This window comes from Chelonoidis abingdonii, chromosome 4 (assembly GCF_003597395.2).
Source record: "Chelonoidis abingdonii isolate Lonesome George chromosome 4, CheloAbing_2.0, whole genome shotgun sequence".
Taxonomy (NCBI): Eukaryota; Metazoa; Chordata; order Testudines; family Testudinidae; genus Chelonoidis; species Chelonoidis abingdonii.
In genome coordinates, this window is record NC_133772.1 from 62,178,817 (window position 1) to 62,201,418 (window position 22,602).

The window sequence follows — 22,602 nt, forward strand, 5'->3', positions numbered from 1 at the left end:
CCCCAAACACTGATGAGGTCCAGCAACTTGCCATTGCTCCATGCTGGGGCTCGTTTGGCGCATGGAGGCATGGTCACCTGGAAAGATTCACTGATTGCACTCCACACCCGGCTGATCAAACAGGAAGGGGATTTTTAAAATTCCCAGACATTTAAAGGGCAGGTCACCTGAGCCCAGGGCAGTAGAGTTCAAACTGATGAGCAGAGGGGCTGAACAGGCATTCTGGGATACTTCCGAATACCTCTGGAGACCAATAACAGTGCTTTTGGTGGCCACACTGGCAGAGCAGCGCTGCATGACCAGCGCTGCAGTCGTTATTCCCCAGGCAGACGTAGAGCACAGCCAGCGCTGTATCCAGGGAGATATAGTGCTGGATGTGCCTTGCAAGTGTGGACGGTGTGTGAGTTGCAGCGCTGTAAAGCCACCACCAGCGCTGCAACTCTCCAGGGTAGCCAAGCCCCTAGGTGAAACTGGTCTGCTAACTAGATGCCCAGGGCTCCATGTGATTTACACTTTCTGATTTTCCCATTTACACCAAAATAAATAGGATTCAGCCTATTGAAGCCTAGAACTTGCCCAGAAATTTTGGAAATGATCGGCTGCAGCATCCAAAAAGCATTGTTACATCCCAATAGACTGAGAAAAATGCCATCAAACTGGGTGTAGGCCTTGTTTCAATTGGCCAACTGGAGGAAAGTGTTCTTTGAACAAACTATGGGTTGAACAGTGCACCCTATTGTGGTTAGATATGGAAGGTGTAAATTTCTGGTTTTTTATTTGTCATGTAAATATATCAATCTATACGTACAGTGCAATGCAAATGAATGCACATATGAATGGCTTGAAACAAACACTGTGGGCAGAGCTACACTAGAAACTTTTGTTAGTGGAATAAGGTCGATTAGGGTTTTGATTTTTTTTTTTAAAAAATTATTATTCTTTAACATTTCCATAACAACAAAAATGCTTTATTGTATATTAAGTTATACCAACATAAAAGTACTGGTATAAGTTGTGCTACCAAAGCACTTTCTACAAAGCACTTTTTTGCCAGTATGAGTTGCATATGAACTTGCAGGGATTGCTGGCATAGTTATATCGGTATAACCTTTTCTGGTGTAGACCTGGTCCATACATGCTTAAATTCCATTGGTCAAATCCATTACAACTCTTTTGCCTTCCACTGACTAGGAATTCAGAATCATGATATGTGTGTAAGTAAAGGACTTATAATGCATCTTCTCTGCAAAAATTAGGTGTGACATTAGTTCTTGTAAAAGGATGTTGAGGCCTGAGGAGTATGGCTGGAAATTAGATGAGAACATCAGGAGCTGTGGGGGAAAAACTTTGGAGGTGCAAAAAAGTCACTAGCAATAGACAAATGTCCTTCCTTGAGGTACACTCTTATTTTATCAAGTATCCCAGACTAGGTGTTTCCAGCCTCTCTTATTGTATTTTGTAGCAGCCTTAACCGTATTAGTTAAAGTGATAAGCCACTAAAAACGTCCAGACTAGAACTTGTTCATTTCTATCCAGTTTAGTCTAATGTCTTAAGTATCGTTCTTTGTGACAGCAATGTCTGAAAATGAGGCAGGCTGATGATCCTTCTCAAAATTAATATTCCAAAGTGTAGTTTGAACCTGATCAGCCTAAAAGCTGATTAATCCCTTTGGAGAAGCCACAGTTCTCACCTCACTGTCCTATATGAGAGGAGGGGTTGATCTCTTAGGCAGAAGATACTGTCCATAAAAGGTATAGCCTGAATATTAATACTAGGGAAATCCTGTTGAAATTTCCATTGTTTTGTAGGGGATGATAGAATCATATTATAGAATATCAGGGTTGGAAGGGACCTCAGGAGGTCATCTAGTCCAACCCCCTGCTCAAAGCAGGACCAATTCCCAACTAAATCATCCCAGCCAGGGCTTTGTCAACCCTGACCTTAAAAATCACTAAGGAAGGAGATTCCACCACCTCCCTAGGTAACCCATTCCAGTGTTTCACCACCCTCCTAGTGAAAAACCTTTTCCTAATATCCATGCTAAACCTTCCCCACTACAACTTTAGACCATTACTCATTGTTCTGTCATCGGGTACCTCTGAGAACAGTCTAGATCCATCCTCTTTGGAATGCCCTTTCAGGTAGTTGAAAGCAGCTATCAAATCCCCCCTCATTCTTCTCTTCTGCAGACTCAGCAATCCCAGTTCCCTCAGCCTCTCCTCATAAGTCATGTGCTCCAGCCCCCTAATCATTTTGTTGCCCTCTGCTAGACTCTTTCCAATTTTTCCACATCCTCCTTGTAGTGTGGCACCCAAAACTGGACACAGTACTCCAGATGAGGCCTCACCAATGTTGACTAGAGGGGAATGATCACATCCCTGGATCTGCTGGCAATGCTCCTTCTTATACAGCCCCAAATGCTGTTAGCTTTCTTGGCAAAAAGGGCACACTGTTGACTCATATCCAGCTTCTCATCCACTGTAACCGCTAGGTCCTTTTCTGCAGAACTGCTTCCTAGCCATTCAGTCCTCAGTCTGTAACAGTGAATGGGATTCTTCCGTCCTAAGTGCAGGACTCTGCACTTGTCCTTGTTGAACCTCATCAGGTTTCTTTTGGCCCAATCTTCTACTTTGTCTAGTGGGGTGGCTTTCTTGTAGATCTGCCCCTCTCTGACCTAGTCACCTTCCCATAACATCCAACCCCTAAATGCTTGTGTGTCACATGGAGACATTTACAGACAGGGAGAAGTGCTGTGTTTCTTAGGTTCCTCCCCTCTGTGTTCAGTGATCACTTTTGGACAGTGTTTGCGTATTATTTATCCTCTCCTTTCCTGAGAGATGATTTAGCCCTAACTGCCTGACATTTACTTGGCTTTGGGTCCTTGAATGAACACAAAGCCAGGCAGAGAAAATCTCCTGGCATTATTTTATCACACTCTTAGTGATGTTATATATCCTATTTGTTTTCTTTTTCATATGTGTAGTAGCACAGTGAGAGTTTGGGGGAAAAAATCCTCTGGCAAGACAGCTCTCTTCATATTAAATTTTTTTAAAAGGCTGTAGGAGCAGAAATGGAAACGGAATCCATTTAACAGCTGCAATGTCCATTAGGTCAGTAATGGGGCAACAGCAGAGAGGGCCTCTCCTCAAGATGGAAGCTAGTAAGACTTAAATGGGACCCTTTGCCTTTTTAAGACCCAAACCGAATCACTTCTAAAATGTTCCAATCCATTTTTTTTTCAATTCTGCATGGCTGGCTATGTGTGTCATGTTCCCTGTTTAGTGACTGTTCCTCAGGGAATATGATTCGTCTACTATTATGAGATGACAGAGGTATTCCTTCTAGAGGTCTGTACTTTGGTGCTTAAAACCTTGGGATTAAAACCTGCTAACAAGCTGTGGTGGTGATGTTACCCTGACATCACTGGAGAGTAATCTGCTAGTAAAAATGTACTAGACTCGTCTCACTTAATTGTGGGCCTAGGCTAGAAATCTTAAATTAGTCTTTTCTGCAAGATTCTTAGCCCAGATTTATAGGCACAAGTGTTTGAGATAGTTCAGCTATGTTTTGCATCTGTCTTCTGAAGGCCTTGCTGAACTAAAACTGATCGCTGTAGGTTTTGAGGGATGACCATTCTAGTGCGGTGCAAGCAACTCAGACAATTTTTTTCACCCTTAAAATATCATGAGCAATTTAACCTGAAAAAAAGCCATCTAATTGTAATGCTGCCTTAATTGCTTTTGTACAGGCCTAATAAATTATTTAGCTAGATCAGATCTTTAATGGTGCAATTGTATTTTGTGACAATATCACTAATGAAAAGAAGAATGTGGTGCTTGCTGCCTCTTCCATCAAGTTATTTTTTCACCTGCTTAATTAGCATCACCATATAATTACTTTCTTTTTAGAAACAAATTGTAACTACTAAGGCCTCCAGTTAGGTTACCCAGTAAGTATCCCTCTTAACAAATTTCCTAGAACTCATTGCTGATGTAAGTGGGCAGAAGTTTGTGGAGAATTTGGTCTGGATATTCTGTTTGATACATATGTTGAGTTTTATATTCTGATGATGGTAGTATTCTGATGCTTAGGAGGGGTTACCATTAATGCAATTTATGTCTTCTAAGCCTTCTTTGTAATTTTAGAGACACTATAGGACAAAGCCTAATTTTTTAAAAATCTCTTTAGTTGTCTCTTCTCAGGACACATAGAAAATCCTTTCTCTAACAAATCTACTGACAGTTTGAAGACAGTTCTCAGCTAATTGCTCAGAATTTACAGGTTTTGTTCACATTCTGGAGGTATGAAATGCTGTCAATGTACAGCAATGTTGTTTGTGAACAGGCAGTAAAAGAATTGGATCCTAGAATATGCAGCAGAATAAATGCCTCAACAGGTTGCAGGCTTATGGCTTGTTATAAAAGCAATAGCAAGGATCAAATCATTTGCACTATGGACTTTTTCACACGCTCCAGGGAAATTGCTAAAATTATTAAAAAATAAGGTAAATCCTAGCAAGTAATCCTTTACCTTCACAAATATTTTCTTCCCTACTTCTAATTCCAGGCAGATGTGGGAGGAATAAGCAGGGGATGCTTGTATTTAAATCATTATTAAAATGTAGAAATTTAATTTTATTTATTTTCTGCCACCTATTGGTAACTTTAGGTGCTGAAACTGAATAGTACAAAATAACATATAATATCCAATGCAATTCACATTCCAGTCTATTTTAATTAACACCTTTATTAAGTGTTCTGCTCATGTAACCTATTGAGTTAAAAGTCCGTATGGATCAAATTTTGCCAGGGAAAAGCACCAAAGCATTTAAACAACAGCACTACACTTTTTCTGTCTGGCCTGATTACAACACAGACTTTTAAGGCTTTGGATTGTCTTACCTAATAGCAATGACTCTTAAATCTTTGGGTCTCTGTTACTGAATTTTAATATAAGCTTGATGGAAAAAAATACATTAATTGTATATTATATAACCCTTATGTGGTCAGACCATTTAGGAAACAAAGAACATTTCTAACTAAATGTAATTTTAGACTATAATTATTTTTGTTCATGAACTGTACTGAATGGATCTGGAGATTCATCATGATTGTGTCTGGAATACATTTTAGGAACTCTCCCTAATCCTTTGGATATAATGTTGGTTTTGGATAGTAGGTATTGCTTAGAAGCAGTATGGATTTTTTTTTTTCATCTTGAAGCCATAATGATTGATGTTAGTAGTTATTTGTCTTTTTTGGAGATGGATGGGAGAACCTCACTGATTTTTGATTTAATGTGATATGCTCCCTACATTGACTCCACCCCTCCCTATTGAAAACTTTCAATCATAACCATACACATCATGAGCTCTTTTGTAATTTCTGATGTATGATGAACTTCAAAGAGTTCATTACCATAGAAGGGGGAGGGAGCAGAGACTTGGAATGCCTGTTCCCCAGAGTTTATTACTTTGGGTTAATCTCTCTTTGAAGATTGTTATCTGTGGGTGTGAAACTCAAATCCTAAAAGCAGCAGATGAGGGTGTTTGGAAATGTAGGGCTGTCACTGATGGAGTGTCATTAAAAAATAGGTAGAAATCAGTATGAAGGAGAGTGAAGAGTGTTGTGTTGGGGAAGATCAAAAAAGTTAAAACTGGAATTTTTTGGATTTATTTCAGGAAATAGAGACCAACTGGCCATGCTGGTGGTGCTGGAGAAAAAAGGCACAAAGGACAGCAAAAGAAAAGCTGGATGGAAAACATTCAGAAGTGCTTGGATAACGAAGTAGAGTGAAGAACACGAGGATATGTGCTGTCATAGAATCCCAGAAGAGATGTATGCACCTAAATAAAAAAAGGGAGTAAGAAGGCAAAGAAGCACCCAGTACGGTTAAATGACAAATTGCAAGAGGCTATTTGAGCCAAATAGTAAGGCCAGATTGAAGGGTCTAAAAAATGGCAAGTGAAAACAAGGTGGAAATTGGGAGGGTGAAGAGCCAATAGCCAAACACATACACTAAACAATTTCTTATTTCATTATATCAGGAAAAAGTAGGAAAGAATCGGTGTATCAGATGGACTACCAAGTAATAAAGAGAGTAATTAAGGAAGACTGCAGAGAACTACATGATGTATTTATATAAGTCTCTCCCCAATGATGTACTCTGGTTATTGTCAGGGACTGAGATATTGAATGTGGACATTTTGGAACAAATGAATAAATTAAAGAGAAGCAATACAACAGAATTGGGTTGTACACATTCAAGCATTCTGAAAGAGGGTAGATATGCAGTGATTGAACTGCTAACAAAAATGTTATTATAAACATTGGCTACTGGATACATGTATTTATTTTGGAGGGTAGCAAATGCTGTACCTATTGATATCTTTTTGTAAAGACTAGAGGTGACCTTTTCAAATTACAGATTAGTACTCCTTATTTTAATAAGTGGAAAACTGGTCAAAACAATAATTAAATAGATTTATAAAACACTTTGACAAACATGATATTATAGAAATCAACCAGTATGGCTTCTGTGAAGGAAAGTTGTACCTTTTTAATCTATTAGAATCTTTTGATCTCATGAACAAAGCTGTAGATAACAGAAAATCAGCTGACATTTTATTTGGATTTTTCAGAAATTCTTTGACAGCTCACAATAGAATATTAACAAAGCTAAGCAAACATGGGGTGAGAAATATAAAGTAATTCCATTTTCAAACAGGATAATATACAAACCAAGGAGTAGCAAAAAGAGTAAATTTTCAACATTTCTAAAGGCTAATAGTAGGGAGACCCACAATTCCTCACTAGGACTGTTGTTTAATATGCTTATTAGTGATCTGGAAAAGCAGGTGTGTGATGAGATGGCATACATCACAGAAGAGGTGACTTAAGACTTAAAAAAAGAAACTGTAAGGAAATTCAGAGGGACCTAACAAAGCTAGGTGAATGGGCAGCAAAATGGCAGCTGAATTCATTGTTGATAATTATGGTAATGCACACTGCAAGAAATAATTTTGAATTGGGTTCCAAATTAATTAGTTGTAACCACTAAGGAAAAAGACTTGTGTTATTGGGGGGAATTCAGTGAAAACCTCTGGCCAATGTATTGCAGTAGCCAAAAAAGTAAGCAAAGATAGGATGTGTATAAAGTATGGCATAAAATTTAATACTTGAGAATATAATGCCACTTTTAAAGCAATGTTTCCCCTCACTTGGAATACCATTTTCATTTCTGGGAACCCTACCTGAAGAAAGATATAAGTGAAATAGAAGGGGTTCAGAGGTGGATGATGAAAATAATAGAGGCATGGAAAGACTTCCATATGAAGACAGATTGAATCTAGAACTGGCATAGCCACCGCTTGGAATATACTGTAATGCACAATATTCCATTGGTTGCCAGTCTGACAAATGTAGCAGGATAGCATTGGACAATATCAGTGACAAGTTATTCTTACATTGAAAGATAAGATCTAGCTAACAAAAACTAACGTGACAGAATTCCTAATAGCAGTCCATAGCCTGAAAATATGTCCATGCTATGAATCAGAAACTGATGAGCTAGAGGAGAATAATGAAGCAATGAGGTGTGCAACCTTCCAAAAAACAGTAAATAAACAAACAAAACAAAAACGAAGGGGTCTATCCAGGGAGCAAGATCACATCCTACTGATAGTGGCACACACTACAAAGAATGCATATATTGTGTTAGTATTCATCGGTCTGTCCAAGAGTTTGCAATAAAGTGGTGAATTAAGGCACTGACCACACCTCTGCAAGCAACGAGGCATCAAATGAAATATGCCAGTGTGAGCAAACCAGCTGACGCCTTTCTCAAGATCACCAAAGTCCCACTCCCCTCTCTCCCACTGCCTCATGTGCACAGATCACAAACTCTTACGGAGCTAATAAGATGTTCACTTTGTGGACCACCTGCTCCCATTTAGTTCCAGAGAAAAGAGTGCTCACCCTAGATTCCCCCAGTTCTGGAGAACTGAAAATTTATCAGCAACTCAGTGGATCACACAGAAAAGCAACAATGGCTTTGGTTTGAGTACTCAGCCTGTGGTGACAGAGGATTTACTGCCATTCGGGTTAACACTTCCCACACAATAATTGGTGACTAGCTAGTACATCCAAGATAAAGCCCTGTTTTGTGCAGAATATCCAGAGCTGTATGTATCACTGCTGATCAGCTGCAGAACACACCACATAGCAGTTGATTTATTTTATTGGACAGGGAGGAAGATCATAGAAAATAGGACCACAGCATGTTTTTCTTCTTTGGGTTCACTTTTATCTACTCTTCTTTGAATAAAAAAAAAAGCCTGCTGCAAAAGTAACTGGTGAAACCTCTGACGCTGATTGATAATTCCAGGCATGGATTTAATTTAATATCAAGCTGAGGGGAAAATACCAGTGTGGGTTTGTTGTTGTTTTGGTAAAGACAATGATAAATAAAGTAAATGTATTTCCTTTATGGAAAAATCCTATAAAATTTAATAGGGATGAAATCAATAGGGTTCTAGAAAAATTACTCTGAAGTCCTCCAGAATTTAATAGACACTGAGATATTTGACTAGATCCCATATTATTTACTGACTTCTTTGTGATACTCAGGCAGTGTAAAGGGGCCAGATTTTGGCTGCAATTCACCAGCAGAGGATTTGTCTGGCAGAGGAAAACACGTTGCTGGCCTAAAGCCGCTAGATATGGCTCCTACTCCAGCTGCTCATGACCATGTTGGCATAGATGGCATGATGGGGGAATAAGTGAGCATGTTGGGGGATGGAGTGAAAATCAGTAAGGGACCATATTGACGTGATGTAAGTTATGCTGGGATCAGGCAGGAAGAGAATGATGAATGACTAGTAACTAGCTCCTTTTGCTGATGGGAGTACAAAGACAGGGGTGATTCAAACCTTCTTTCTACAGAATTTTAAAACTATCCTATGGAATTTAATTGAGACAATTATATCCCTGCTACAGAATTAAATAGACTGGTTTATAAAGAAATCTATAGCAAAGTCCTCAAGGTCCTTCTGTAGCACTGTTCCATTAAGGTTGGTATACTTACAAGTAGGGTTGTCGATTAATCGCAAAACTCATGTGATTAACTCAAAAAAATTAAAGCCAATTTAAAAAATTAATCACAATTAAAAAAATTAATCATGATTAATCGCATTGTTAAACAATAGAATACTAATTTAAATTTATTACATATTTTGGATGTTTTTCTACATTTTCAAATATATTGCTTTCTATTACAACAGAATACAAACTGTATATGCTCATTTTATATTATTATTTTTATTACAAATATTTGCACTATTAAAGTAATAAACAAAAGAAATAGTATTTTTAATTCACCTCATACAAGTACTATAGTGCAATCTCTTTATCATGAAAATGTAACTTAAAAATGTAGATTTTCTATTTTAGGTACTGAAAAAAAAATGTAAAACTTTAGAGCCTACAAGTCCACTCAGTCCTATTTCTTGTTCAGCCAATTCCTAAGACAAACAAGTTTGTTTACATTTATGGGTGACAGTGCTGACTGCTTCTTATTTACAATGTCACCTGAAAGTGAGAACAAGCATTTGCATGGCACTTTTGTAGCTGGTGTTGCAAGGTATTTATGTGCCACAGGTATGCTAACATTCATATGCCCCTTCATGCTTCAGCCACCATTCCAAAGACATGCTTCCATGCATGATGATGCTCGTTAAATAATGTGTTAATTAAATTTGTGACTGAACTCCTTGGGGGAGAATTGTATGTCTCCTGTTCTGTTTTACCTGCATTCTGCCATATATTTCATGTTATAGCAGTCTTGAATGATGACCTAGCACATGTTCGTTTTAAGAACACTTTCACGGCAGATTTGACAAAATGCAAAGAAGGTACCAGTGTGAGATTTCTAAGGATGGATACATCACTCAACCCAAGATTTAAGAATCTGAAGTGTCTTCCAAAATCTGAGAGGGATGAAGTGTGGAGAGTGCTTTCAGATGTCTTTAAAAAGCCACATTCTGAGCGGAAACTACAGAACCTGAACCACCAAAAAAGAATATTAACCTTCTGCTGGTGGCATCTGACTCATGATGATGAAAATGAACATACATCGGTCCACTCTGCTTTGGATCGTTATTGAGCAGAACCCGTCATCAGCATGGACGCATATATGCTGGAGTGGTGATTGAAGCATGAAGGGACATATGAATCTTTAATGCATCTGGCACATAAATAGCTTGTGATGTTGGCTACAACAGTGTCATTCAAATGCCTGTTTTCACCTTCAGGTGACATTGTAAACAAGACGTGGGCAGCATTATCTCCTGCAAATTGTAACCAAACTTGTTTGTCTAAGCAAATGGCTGAAGTAGGACTGAGTGGACTTGTAAGTTCTAAAGTTTTACATTGTTTTATTTTGAATGAATTGAAATTGAAATTGATATATTTAAAAATATAGAAAACAACCACAATTATTTAAATAAATAATTTTCCATTATTGTTTAACAGTGCAATTAATCACATGATTAATCATGATTCATTTTTTTAATCACATGGTTAATCATGATCAATTTTTTTCATTGCTTGACAGACCTACTTGCAAGCAATATTACTGCTGTCTTTCAAAAGAGTGGATTAAATGTATGATCATGCAGACTTATTGACTTTTAGTCAATGGAGAGGTTTACGCACACTTTTTTTGTGGGATTTTAGGAAGATTTTACAAGGCTGGATTTTTGATTAAATTTGCCTTCATAAATAAACTTCTTGTTTTGTTGGATATGCTGAAATTGGTCAGGCATAGAAGCCTAAAGTTTTATATAATATCTTGCCCTCCGTTGGCAGCTATTCACAGTACTGAGGTACAACTTCTAAGATTTTATTTCACACTTTCAATAGTCCACCAGATCATAATCTTATTGGAAGTTCATCCTATCAAATGATATTTTAAATTACTGTGAACTTCACTTAAACCTGTTTTAACTATACAATCTATTTAGGTGCATGGCAGTCACCCATTTTCAGCCTGGTCCCACTGGTTTGCATGGGTAGCAATTACACAGCCACTAATTTTGTTGCCAGAAGCTGGGAATGGGCAACAGGAGATGGATCACTTGACAATTACCTCTTCTGCTCAATCCCTCTGGGGCACTTGGCATTGGCCACTGTCAGAAGACAGGATACTGGGCTAGATGGAACTTTGGTCTGAGCCAGTATGACCATTCTTATGTTCTTAATTACAAAATCCAGCTATCTGCATTATAGCTGGCACCCAAGTGTTGCATTTACCAATATGCTCATTCCAGTATGAGAAGCAGTCCATGTGGATTATAACTGTACACAGCCTCACCCACACTGTACTCTCCTGATTGAAAGCACTCTGCAATCTTTCTAGCTTTCAAATCCCTCCTCAAGTTTTACTTTGGTTGGTTAGCTCACCTTCCATGATTTACTTTCTATGAACCATTCCTGCCCGTTTTACTGATTTACTCCCTGAAATTGTAATAAAGATAGAGCTATTTTAGATGGAGCTAATAGCAACACCAATAGCCTGTCACTTCCAATTGTAAGCCCCTGTTTTCAGTTGCTTACAGCTTTGCCAAAATGTAATCGCTCATGCCAAAATTTTGCATGCCGGGTGTCTGCCTCAGGCTCTAATTGTTTAGAATGTTTCAAGAAATACAGTTCAGCTGGTTCCTGGAATGAAGGCAGGAAAAAATACACTGTTTCACACATTAAAAATTCATACAACTGTTTAATTGAGAAGCTCTAGTACCTCCCTGCTTTAGACCAGAGATTTGAAGTTTGGCAGTGGGGTCACCTTGGTGTTAGGGATCTATCTTTGGCTGTTCCCATGAAAAATCTGTTCAAATTTGTCCAACTGATAAGGCTCAAAAAAAATCTCAGTTTGCACGTGTGCAGGAGAGACATGTTAGAGTTTGTCAGCTAAATTCTCTGGCCATTTTTGTCATCTGTGAGCACTCTTGAAGTCCAGGGAAGCAGGAACCGAGCAAGACTTCCGTTGCAATTGCTCTTCCCAGCAGAGGGGTGGTGCAATGGCACTGGGCACAGGAACAGAGCAGGGGCTCTCTGTGCTCCTGCTACTGTTATTCATTCAAAAATATCTTTTACTCTGTTTGCAGTGTGCCTAGCGAAATGGACCTGTGATCCCAATTTAGGGCCCTCTAGTGCTACCATAATACAAATAACATTGAGCAAGGCTTAGACAACACAGTGGTTAAAACACCTGAAATCAGTGCTTGCATTATTGATACCACCAGTGGATCTGCATGTATGGTAGAAGTGGTGGGCATTTCAAGGAGAAAAGACCAGTGTGGATTAAGATAAAACAGTTTTGTGGCTAAGGTACTGACTCAGAAGAGATGGGTCCAGTTCTCAGGTTTGCCAGAGGCTTCTTGTGGACCTTAGTCAAGTAATGTCATTTCCCTGTGTCTCAGTTCCCCCTCTGCCACAAGATTGTTATTGCTGTACTCTGTAAGATCTGAGACTGTCTTGTGTTTGAACAGTGCCCAACCCAATGGGGCCCCAATATTGACAGAGGCTTCTAAACTATTCCATTATCTAAATCATGTTAGATACAGCCATTATCTCTTAAAAGATGATCAAGGCACATCCATCTTGAATGCATTTTAAAATCCTCTTCATATTTTTGGCTTTCTAATCCTCAGCTATATAGAGTGCCCATAAGGGGGTGTACCACACAAATGAACCCCAATCTGATTCCCTTGAATTGAGTAACAGAACTCTAGAAAACTGGATTTATTATTAATAAGGCTTAGCATTTGCATACTGCTTTACATTTTCAAAGTCTGCACACTGTCATGAAACCAAAGCTAACTTTTGTCCCATCATTTAGAAGTGCCAGTAAATGCTGTCAGTATGGAAAAACCTATGGAGTTGCTATAAATCTTCTTGCAAGCCTCTGAATATAAGAAATCTTTATAAGGTAGGTGGAGGCTGTTCCTGAACAGTGAAATGGAGCTTTAGGGCCTGGCCTTCTACTCATTAAAAGATAGTTGCTGTCAGCAGTTTGTTTGGCTTTTCTTCACTAGTCATTCTGGATGATGATGAAAGTTGGGGGTACTGCTTATCTTCAGACAACTCTGCTGAAAAGCAGCAGGTTTATTTCTGTTTCTTAGCTCCTTGCTGATAAGCCCATCAAAAGGAAGCATTGTTCTTTGGACCCAAAATAAATGTTCTGTATTGGGCAAGTCAGTGATCTTGAATAAATAACCACACAGTACCTGAAAGTGTGAGAATTCCAGTGCCCTGTGTTATTGCTATTAAGCTATTCCTGAGACAAGGCTACATCCTGACTTTCTCATTAATTGAACCCAACTACTAAAACATCCTTTACAATAAGCACTTCTTCATACCAGACATATTTCCTGGATCTATAAAACAGCTTTTAAAAAGGGTGAACTGTATTTAAGGAAGACATTAATATAGTTCCACAAAATGATGCTTGCTGACATATGGAGCACTTTTTGAATAATTCACTTTGAAATTAACGCTATAATACCATTTACCTTTTAAGTCCAATTTACCGGAGCTGCAAAGAATGGCTCTCTAGAGATGAGAATGATGGCAAATATCAGTCTTTCAGGCTTGCATCATTTTAATAAAAATGATCAAATGATTGCTATATAATGAAAAATAAAACAAACATGTAAATACTGAAAACCTTAGTAAAACTTATACCAGCTTGAATGCCAGTTTCTATTGCAGGGTGATATTTCCTGAGAATAGTGTACCAAATGGAGGGTGCAGATCCTGAATACTAAAGTGATATGTATATCTAACATGAATGAGAGATACTGAGTGCAATCACTAATTTTTAGAGTCTTTGCTTTTTTGGGAGTGGGGTGTTATGCTCTGTGGGGTCTGATTTTTAAGGAGGGTTATGCAGGATTATAGGGATGGAACCTCTTAGTCCCTTAAACCAGTAAGCATAGCATATTTTTATGACACGTGTACTTCCAACATACAATAGTTCCAGGTTTGCCATGATGCAGCTAATTAATTGTTTGCTCCTTGGTTCAGCTTTCTGGGGCAAATGCTGTGATTTACAATTGCTTTACTAGAAAAAGAAATTGGAATCTCGCTGTTGAACTGTTTTTGTTTATTCACAGATTCTAAGGCAAGAAAGAGCCATTATGATCATCTAGTCTGACCTCCTGTGTAACACAGGTCATAGAACTTCCCCAAAATAATTCCTAGAGCAGATCTTTTAGAAAAACAGCCAAACTTGACTTAGAAATTATCAGTGATGGAGAAACCACCATCAATAATGTGTAAGTTAAAATTTTATACTTTATTTCTGGTCATTTTTTTCTAGTTTCAACGTCCAGTCATTAGAATGTTGTCACAAGGTCCAGTGACAACTGGTTGCTCTGTAGATTAACTCTTCACAAGTCCGGTGGCCTCTTCTATCATTTCTAGTCCCCATGCCCTCTCTTTTTCTCTGGGACTTGGGGTGCTCTGGTCAGGTCTCTGTTGTCCTACCCTGCCAGGGTATCAAAATCTCTCGATACAAAATGGAAGTCTTCCCTTCATTGCACTGACTATGCCACTCCTTCAGTGGCTGGTAGGGGAACTTAGGCCTGCCCTCTACTCCAGGCTCTAGTCCAGGGACCTTGTCTCTAGTAGTAGCCTGCCACTCCCAGACCATGTGCTCTTCCACTGGACTCCTTCCTACTTCTCAGATCTACCTTCTGGCTCCGCTCTTCTCTGGACTTATCAGCCCAAACGCCTTCTCCAGGGGAGTAACTGCAGCCTATCTGACACTATAGCCCCAAACACACCTCCCTTCTCCAATGGAGCAATGGTAGACTACTTTCCCTGCAGCCCCTTTCTGTCTTTATATTGATAAAAATGTTTACTAGCGTAGGACCAAGAACCAATTCTTGAAGAACCCCACTAGAAACACATGGATTCTATGATGATTCCCCATTCATAGTTACATTTTGAGGCCTATCAGATAACCAGCTTCTAATTCATTTAATGCGTGTCATGTTAATTTTATCTTTCTAGTTTTTTATTTAAAATATCTTGTGGTACCAAGTCAAATGCCTTTATAGAAATTTAAGTATATTACATCAACACTATGACATTTGTTAGCCAAATATATATGTCTCTTTAAAAAAATCAAGTCTCATGGGATCTATTTTCCATAAATCCATGTTAACAGGCATTAATTATATTACCCTCCTTTAATTCTTTATTAATCGAGTCCTGTATCAGCTGGTCCATTATCTTGTCTGGGATCAATGTCAGACTGACAAGCCTCTAATGACCTAGGTCATTCCATTTACCCTTTTAAAAATATTGGCACATTAGCTTTCTTCCAATCTACTGGAACTTCCCCAATGTTCCAAGGATTATTGAAAATCAATATTAATGGTCCAGCGAACTCCTCAGCCACCTTTTTTTTTAAATTCTTGTATGGATGTAAATTATCCAAACCTGCTGATTAAAAATATGTATCTTCAGCAGTTGAGATACTAGTGGAATGGAAAGAAAATTTTCATATGATATGACTACCTTTTCTGCTTTTTCTCAAATACAGAACAGAAATATGTCACTCAAATTAAAGTCTCCCAGGATCTAGCAGCTTTTATTCCCACACATTATAGATAGATGTGTAAGTAGGCAGTCATTTTAGTGCGATTTGGTGGTCTGGAGCAGACACCAATTTATACCCCCATCTTGTGCTTTATCTGTTAGGATATTGATCCATAAACATTCAAGATCATTTTTTTCTGAGTTATCCGTGACCCGCAAACAGGTAATACCACTTTTGATGTTGAATGCCACTCCCACTCCCCTTTTGCCCATTCAATAGTTCCTAAAATCAGTGGTTATGACCCATTTAACATTCCAGTCATAGGAATCATTCCACCAGGTTACAATAATACCAGCTATGTCAAATCTGTGCTCATAACTGATTTGTCTTGTTGCTCATATTCCTAGCATAGGTGTATAAGCAGTTAAATAATTTCCTTCATGTTCTTTTGGTTCCTTGACTGATTTTATTCACATCATCTCAGGGTTTGGGGGGGGGGCAGTTGTGTGTGTGCTGAGTGCTCATACCTTCCCCTTTTTTAACCCTTCCCATTAGTTTAATGCTCTCCTGACTACTCTTGATAGACTGTGCCTGAGAATATTGGTTCCACTTTTACTGAGGTGAAGGTTGTCCACCTATAGAGACCCTTCTCCCCATAGAAGGTGGACCAGTATTTCGCAAAATTAAAACCCTACACCACTTACCTAGCCAGTGACTCACTTCAAGAATCTTCTGTCTAGTGCCATCTGTCTTCTTTTTACTCATGGACAGGAACAATCTCAGAGAAGACCAAGTGGACATTTTTCTTCTTCAGAACTCTTCAGAGTTCCCTGAAATCTGAACTTTAAGAGCCTATTCAATCACAGGGTGATATCTCATGTCTTGGCTCTGAGGAGGCAGCACACCATCCTGTTGTCCGCCTGTCCCTTGCATAGCATTCTTTTGATTCTTCGAGTATTGAACCATAAACAAGGATCATCTGTCTCCATTGGACGGTCAGAGAACTCTTTGTGAGCAAGGTTTTTTTTTGTTTTTGTTTTTGTTTTTTACAGATTGGGCCAAGCTTCCATCCACAGGTGGTCCTGTACATCTCTCCATTCCCTTGGACCAGCTAGATCTTCAATTATCTCTTCCAGTTTCCATGTTGGGGGGATCTGGTATCATTTGGAAACTTCTAGCTGTGTGGAATTCTTTCTAGTTTTCGTCTCTCTGGTGGGCACAGCCTGTCCATCTTCATCTATCTCCAGTGGTGTAGAATGCTTGCCTCTGGTGATTACAAACAGTCAGGCCTCCTTTCTAACTCCTTGGTAGCTGGCTCCTTTCTTCCTTGAACCTGGGCTACTAACGTTTCCTGAACCCAGGTTCCTGTCTAGGAACTCTTCAGCTTCTCTGATTCTCAGTAGCATCTCTACTTGCCCCTCTAATCCAAGAGTCTTCTCCTCCAGTACAGCCACTAACTTATACTTCATCCCCAGGAAGTCCCTTCTAGATTCAGGCAGAAAGAAAACATGGCACACTGATTACAGCTCTCCACCACTGTTCCATTCCTGGCCATCTTGAAATTGCTCATAGTGTTGACTCTGGAAGGAAAGCCTCTCACTTTGCCTCCCAAACTCTCCCGTTAGATGCCTCTGTTTGTGGCTCTTGAGTTCACCTAGGAAGCGATTTTCTATACCAACTATTCATGCTTACTATTCAGACTTCAGATAACAGAGCTGATCAAGGTTCAACGGTCAGAGCCTTGTGACCTTTACATAGGCACCAACAATCAGACCTGCCTCAGCTATTTACTCGGTGGCCCTTGGCCCAGCTATGCAGCCTGTATCCAGAGAACAAGCAAACAATCAAACAAACAACCCACCTGACCTCTGATATGAATTTTTCTCTTTGACAACATTGACCATGAAACACTTAATTTTGGGGACATGCTGCTAGTCTTCTGTACATTCCACAACTTTTTTGCACCACCAACAAAAACGTGTAGAGCATGGTAATTATAAGCCCTTCTTTGACTGAGACAGTTCTGTTTTATGAGGACAGTCCAAGTGGGCCACTGAGTTTTTGATAAGATAGCCATATATTCTAGCTGTGGTGATCTCTTCCTCTCTCACAATTTTATTTAGTGCTTCAAAGGATCTGTCCATGTCATGTCACTGAAGTAATGAGTCCAGAGTACACCTAGTTCACACAATAGCACGCTTGGACATTTTTCAAGTGTCTCCTATTTTGATTAGCAGTGATATTGGCAACCTCAAGCATTTAAAAATCATGAGTTAGGCTCCCAAAAATGAGATTTTAAAAATAATACATTTTGGATTCATTTTATTTTCCTTCTGTTTTTGAGCCCTTAGGATTTATATTTTCAAGCTATGCCCTCCAGTCATAAGCCTAGATGCTTCTATTTGAAAAAAAATAAAATGAGATTTTTCTCCTAATCACACGACTCCAAGAGCTGGAGCTTTAAGAAAAACATCAAATAGCATGAGATTAGTGATAAAATTGAGAGATGGCAACACTGTCGAAGTGGGAGAAAATTCAAACAATAACTCATTTTTCGTTCATCAGAAATTAAAAAAAAAACGTATTTGTGTTCCCTTTTCAGATTTAAGGAAAGTAAACTTTGGCTGGTGTAAGAAATTATATGATTCTCTCCATTCAAAGCCTTGCCTTTGGAAATACTAACTTCAGAGAGGTTCATATCATCATACAAGCCATGTATGAGATGACAAATGGGAAATACCTTCTAGATCCATTCAAATCCATATATACTAAAGGGATCTAGTTTGATTCCCTTTCTTATTTACACTAATACAAGGAAAGCATTTCAATTCTCCAAATGCTCCCTCATGTGGCTTTTTAGTACTAATACTGAAACATTTATGTGTTCTCGGAGATTACAGCTCTGTACCAGGAAATAGGCTGAGACAACGTAAGAGGTCTTTCATGTGACCTTTGGCAGAAAATTATGGTGACAGATCCCACATATAAAGTGTTTAACTTTTACCTGGGTAAATTAGCTGGAATGCAGTTCTGTGCTGGGAGAAGATATGGGTTATGGGTTATATATGCTTGTGCTCACACACTGAACAATAAAATTGGGGCTTTGCTCAGATACCCATAGGGCAGTTGTTCTCAAACTTTTGTACTGGTGACCTCTTTCATACAGCAAGTCTCTAAGTGTGACCCCCCTTCATAAATTAAAAAAAGTTTTTATATATTTAACACCTTTATAAATGCTGGATGCAAAGTTGGGTTCAGGGTGGAGGCTGACAGCTCATGAAACCCCTCCATGTAATAACCATGTGACCCCCTGAGGAGTCCCGACCCCCAGTTTGAGAACCCCTGCCATAGAGTTATCTCAGGAGAAGCCATGGTGATGGGGGAGGTATAAAAATCTGAATAGAACAGAATTACATAACCATATCTGCCTAAAATTCCAGAGAGTGTGGGTGTGGTGCACATAGTACCCAAGAAATCACTGTATAACATTCACCATCACTTCCATAGCACTCAGGGGGAAATGAATGTACACAAAAGAGAGGAGGAGATGGAAGATCAGTTGCAAGGAAAACGTGGCTTTTTTAATTGAGCTGAAGGAGAAGAGTGGCATTTTCTGCACTGTTTGTAAGAACATCCTTGGAACTCTGACATACCTCATTCTGGTTACAGCGTGGGAAGCCATTGCTAAGCAAATTTAAACAATTGGTAATGTGGGGTGTGTGGGAGAGAGAGAAAGCCTTCTCTTCTGTTTGAATTGTACCTTAAGTGCTTCATCTGGTCTTGTGATAACATAAGACAACATGGTCACTCTACTTTTTTTAGTGCTTGTTCTGTGCTAGCACCATATACTGCTCAGGTGTTTCCTAACTTTGTTGCAGATCCTATGACTGACATCCCCTGAAGTAAAGGAACTTACACACCGCAATACAGCAGGTAGATCACATACACTGTCCAGACAAATTTCTAGCACGTGGGTTTGTGTTTGACCCTAGCCAGCAGTAATCAGATTTTACAGCTATCTCCCCTCCCAACAGTTATCAAAGAAAGAAAGAAAGAAATTTATTCATATCTACTGGAATTACTGTTATAATAATGGAACAAATCCTGACAGGAACTGAGCTAATGACATCAGGTGCAGTTTCTTAGTACCGTTCAGAATTTGGACCAAAAATAATTAATAGTCCTGTTTAAATCAAAGCAACTATTTTCATACCTCTTCTCCCTGACTCTCCAATAATCATTTGCTGTTCTTTCTTTAATTTTCATTCATGTTTAAATATTTACAACCTGTACTTTTAAATGACTGTTTGCTTGCTTGCTGCAGAAAGGTAACACCATTGAATTCTGCTGGTGTAATTGAATGAAACACATTTGAAGACAATGAAACTGCACCCATTTGCACCAGCAGAAAAATTGGCACTTAGTGTTCACTATCACTTTGTGCTTTTAGATTGGCCGGGTTTTCCAACTCCAAGTTAAGGAGAACTGGTTGAAATGTTTTTGATTAAAAGACTTTTTGTTGAAAAATTGATCTTCATCATAAATGACACTTAATGAAAGCTTTCAACAAAAACAGCTGAGGTTTGATTAATACAAACAAAAACTTTCCCAGAAAAATGTCAACAATTTTCATCTAAACTTTTTTTGTAGTTAAAAAAGGTATTTCCTGATGAGCTCTAAAGTTCCTGTTAATTTATTTATTATTGATGGTTAGGCCTGCTCTTATTTGACATCTCAAACAAGGACAATATCATTCAACTCTGGTTGAATACTTTGGATTATGGGAGTTTTATTGGGGCTGAGGGGTTGAAGAGCCATGGTAAGAAGACAATACATTTTTGCTAATACATACAACTGTCCCAGTCAAAATAGGAACTATTGACATATGATGCTTTAGTGTAAAGTTAGTGACAAGGTGTCAAGAAAGCCTTGGCTCACGGTAAATAACAAAGACAACAGATCTAGTCTGAGATGTATCCATGCAGTGGTGGAAAAGGTTGCATGCATCGCTACTTCTGCCATAAGTGACACTTCCAAAAGTTTTTGTAATTGAAATTAGAGCTGCTTACTGATCAATAACCCAGGCAGATTCCCAGCTCTAGCACTGATTATGGCAATTAATGGCACTTCTTATCCAGTCCTTACTGTAGCATAAGGAGTCCAGGAAATGTTTAGGAAATTTGTGATGACATGACAGCTATTCTGGAGAGCTGCTAAACAAAACAGGGAGGAAAGGGAGAAAGGAGACAATGCACTCTAAAAATTAGTGAAATTCTTCTAATCAGGTTCATTTAAGCAGTTTCTAATTTGGAGTCCCTATTTGATTATGGGGACAGAAGCTCAATATCTACCAAATTGTGTCATTAATCCCTCCTTCCTTAAGTACCAAAAAAGGGGCAGAGGGGAAAAGTTTACTTGGCAATCATTCCAGAGCCATGCAGAAAGGCACGATTACCGCTATGCTCTTAGTTGGAGAACATAAATTACCTTCCTATCTGACTCCCCTTAGTACAAAAGTTACTCAGCACCAAACTCTTTTATTGGCATGATGAGCAATACAAGTATTGCCAAAGTGCAAATGACAAACGCTGTAGACCTCTGTCAGATGTTGATGAACAGTATCAAGCAGATGCTAAGGATAGTTTACGAACTGAGAAGCTGCGACATTCTCCAGCTTTCAGAAGCTGCCTTACCTGCTTGTCTAAAGTTAACCCTGCTTAGTGAAACAGATGACAGAGCCAGCCTACCAAGTCCTCCTCTCTCTCTTTCATTAGGAATCGCATCCTTTCAAAATAAACACCACCCCCTTTTTGTGTTTTTTTCATAGCCCCAGTAATATAATAGTGGTGAAATGTAAATTGAATGGACTAGTTAATGAGAACATGCATCTGATTCAAAGCAGCTTACAACTCCTGGTGAACAAAATGCAAATGAAATATTCAAATTCAAAAGCTCTTGTAAATTGTCTAAGAAAAACCATTTTGGTTTTGTTTAATTAGGTTCAGAAGGCAGTGCAGCATCCTCGCAATCAGACTGTGCACAATGAATTTATTTGGTGCAATTTATGTATAGATTACTCTGAAATTATATAATATAATATCTTGCATTTAGAGTATAGAACACTGTTCTCCCAAGGCCCTTAAAGTGATTTATAAATGAATTAACATTTTCCAAAAATTAAAAGTAGGCAGTAGGGATTCTAACACTAGGAATAAAAGATGCTCAAGCGACTGCTGGTAAGAATTCAGAAACAGAGACATCAAGTACAATGAAAAAAATAATAAAAACAGCTTAGTACTTAGTCCTGTGGTAGTTGTGGTGAGTGTAACTAGTTTGGATTACAGGTGTCCACCCTAAAATTCAAATGCTGCCAAATCTAGCATTATTCACTGACCTATTGTGTTTTGCTACTGATCCTGCTTACTTTCCCACAGTGGATAGTGGTATGTTATTTGTTTTTTAAATCATGGTTTTAAGTGCCATGCTAGCATTGATTACTAGATGTAAAAGCAAATCCAAAGGTTGTATTTGGAACGGCTTAAGCTTGAATGCTCATTTATGCTAAGGTCTGTTTATACTTCTTTGACAGGGACAACTCCTGTTAAATCAATGGATAGAGTATATGGGATCATGCTCCTACTTGGGTGAAGAATATGGGATCAAGCTACTAGTATTAAAACAAGGAATTGCAAAATTTCAAAAGGGTGCATTATTCCCAACTAGCACTGAATGGCTGTCTGGAAGTTCTGGTTTACATAATCAAAACCATTTCTTTTCACCTCCCCCAACTTCCATCTTAAGAAGCCGTATATATCTAATAGTTGAGATACAATACAATCTTGAGGTGTTTAATGAGGACTGTGCACATGAGCAATGGATACAGAACCAGCCCTCTTTTTTTTTTTAAGAGAATATTCTCCATGGTCTACACAGAAATGCTATCTTACTAAAACCCAAACTATATGTCATCACCTTTATAATACTTGCCTGCTTAA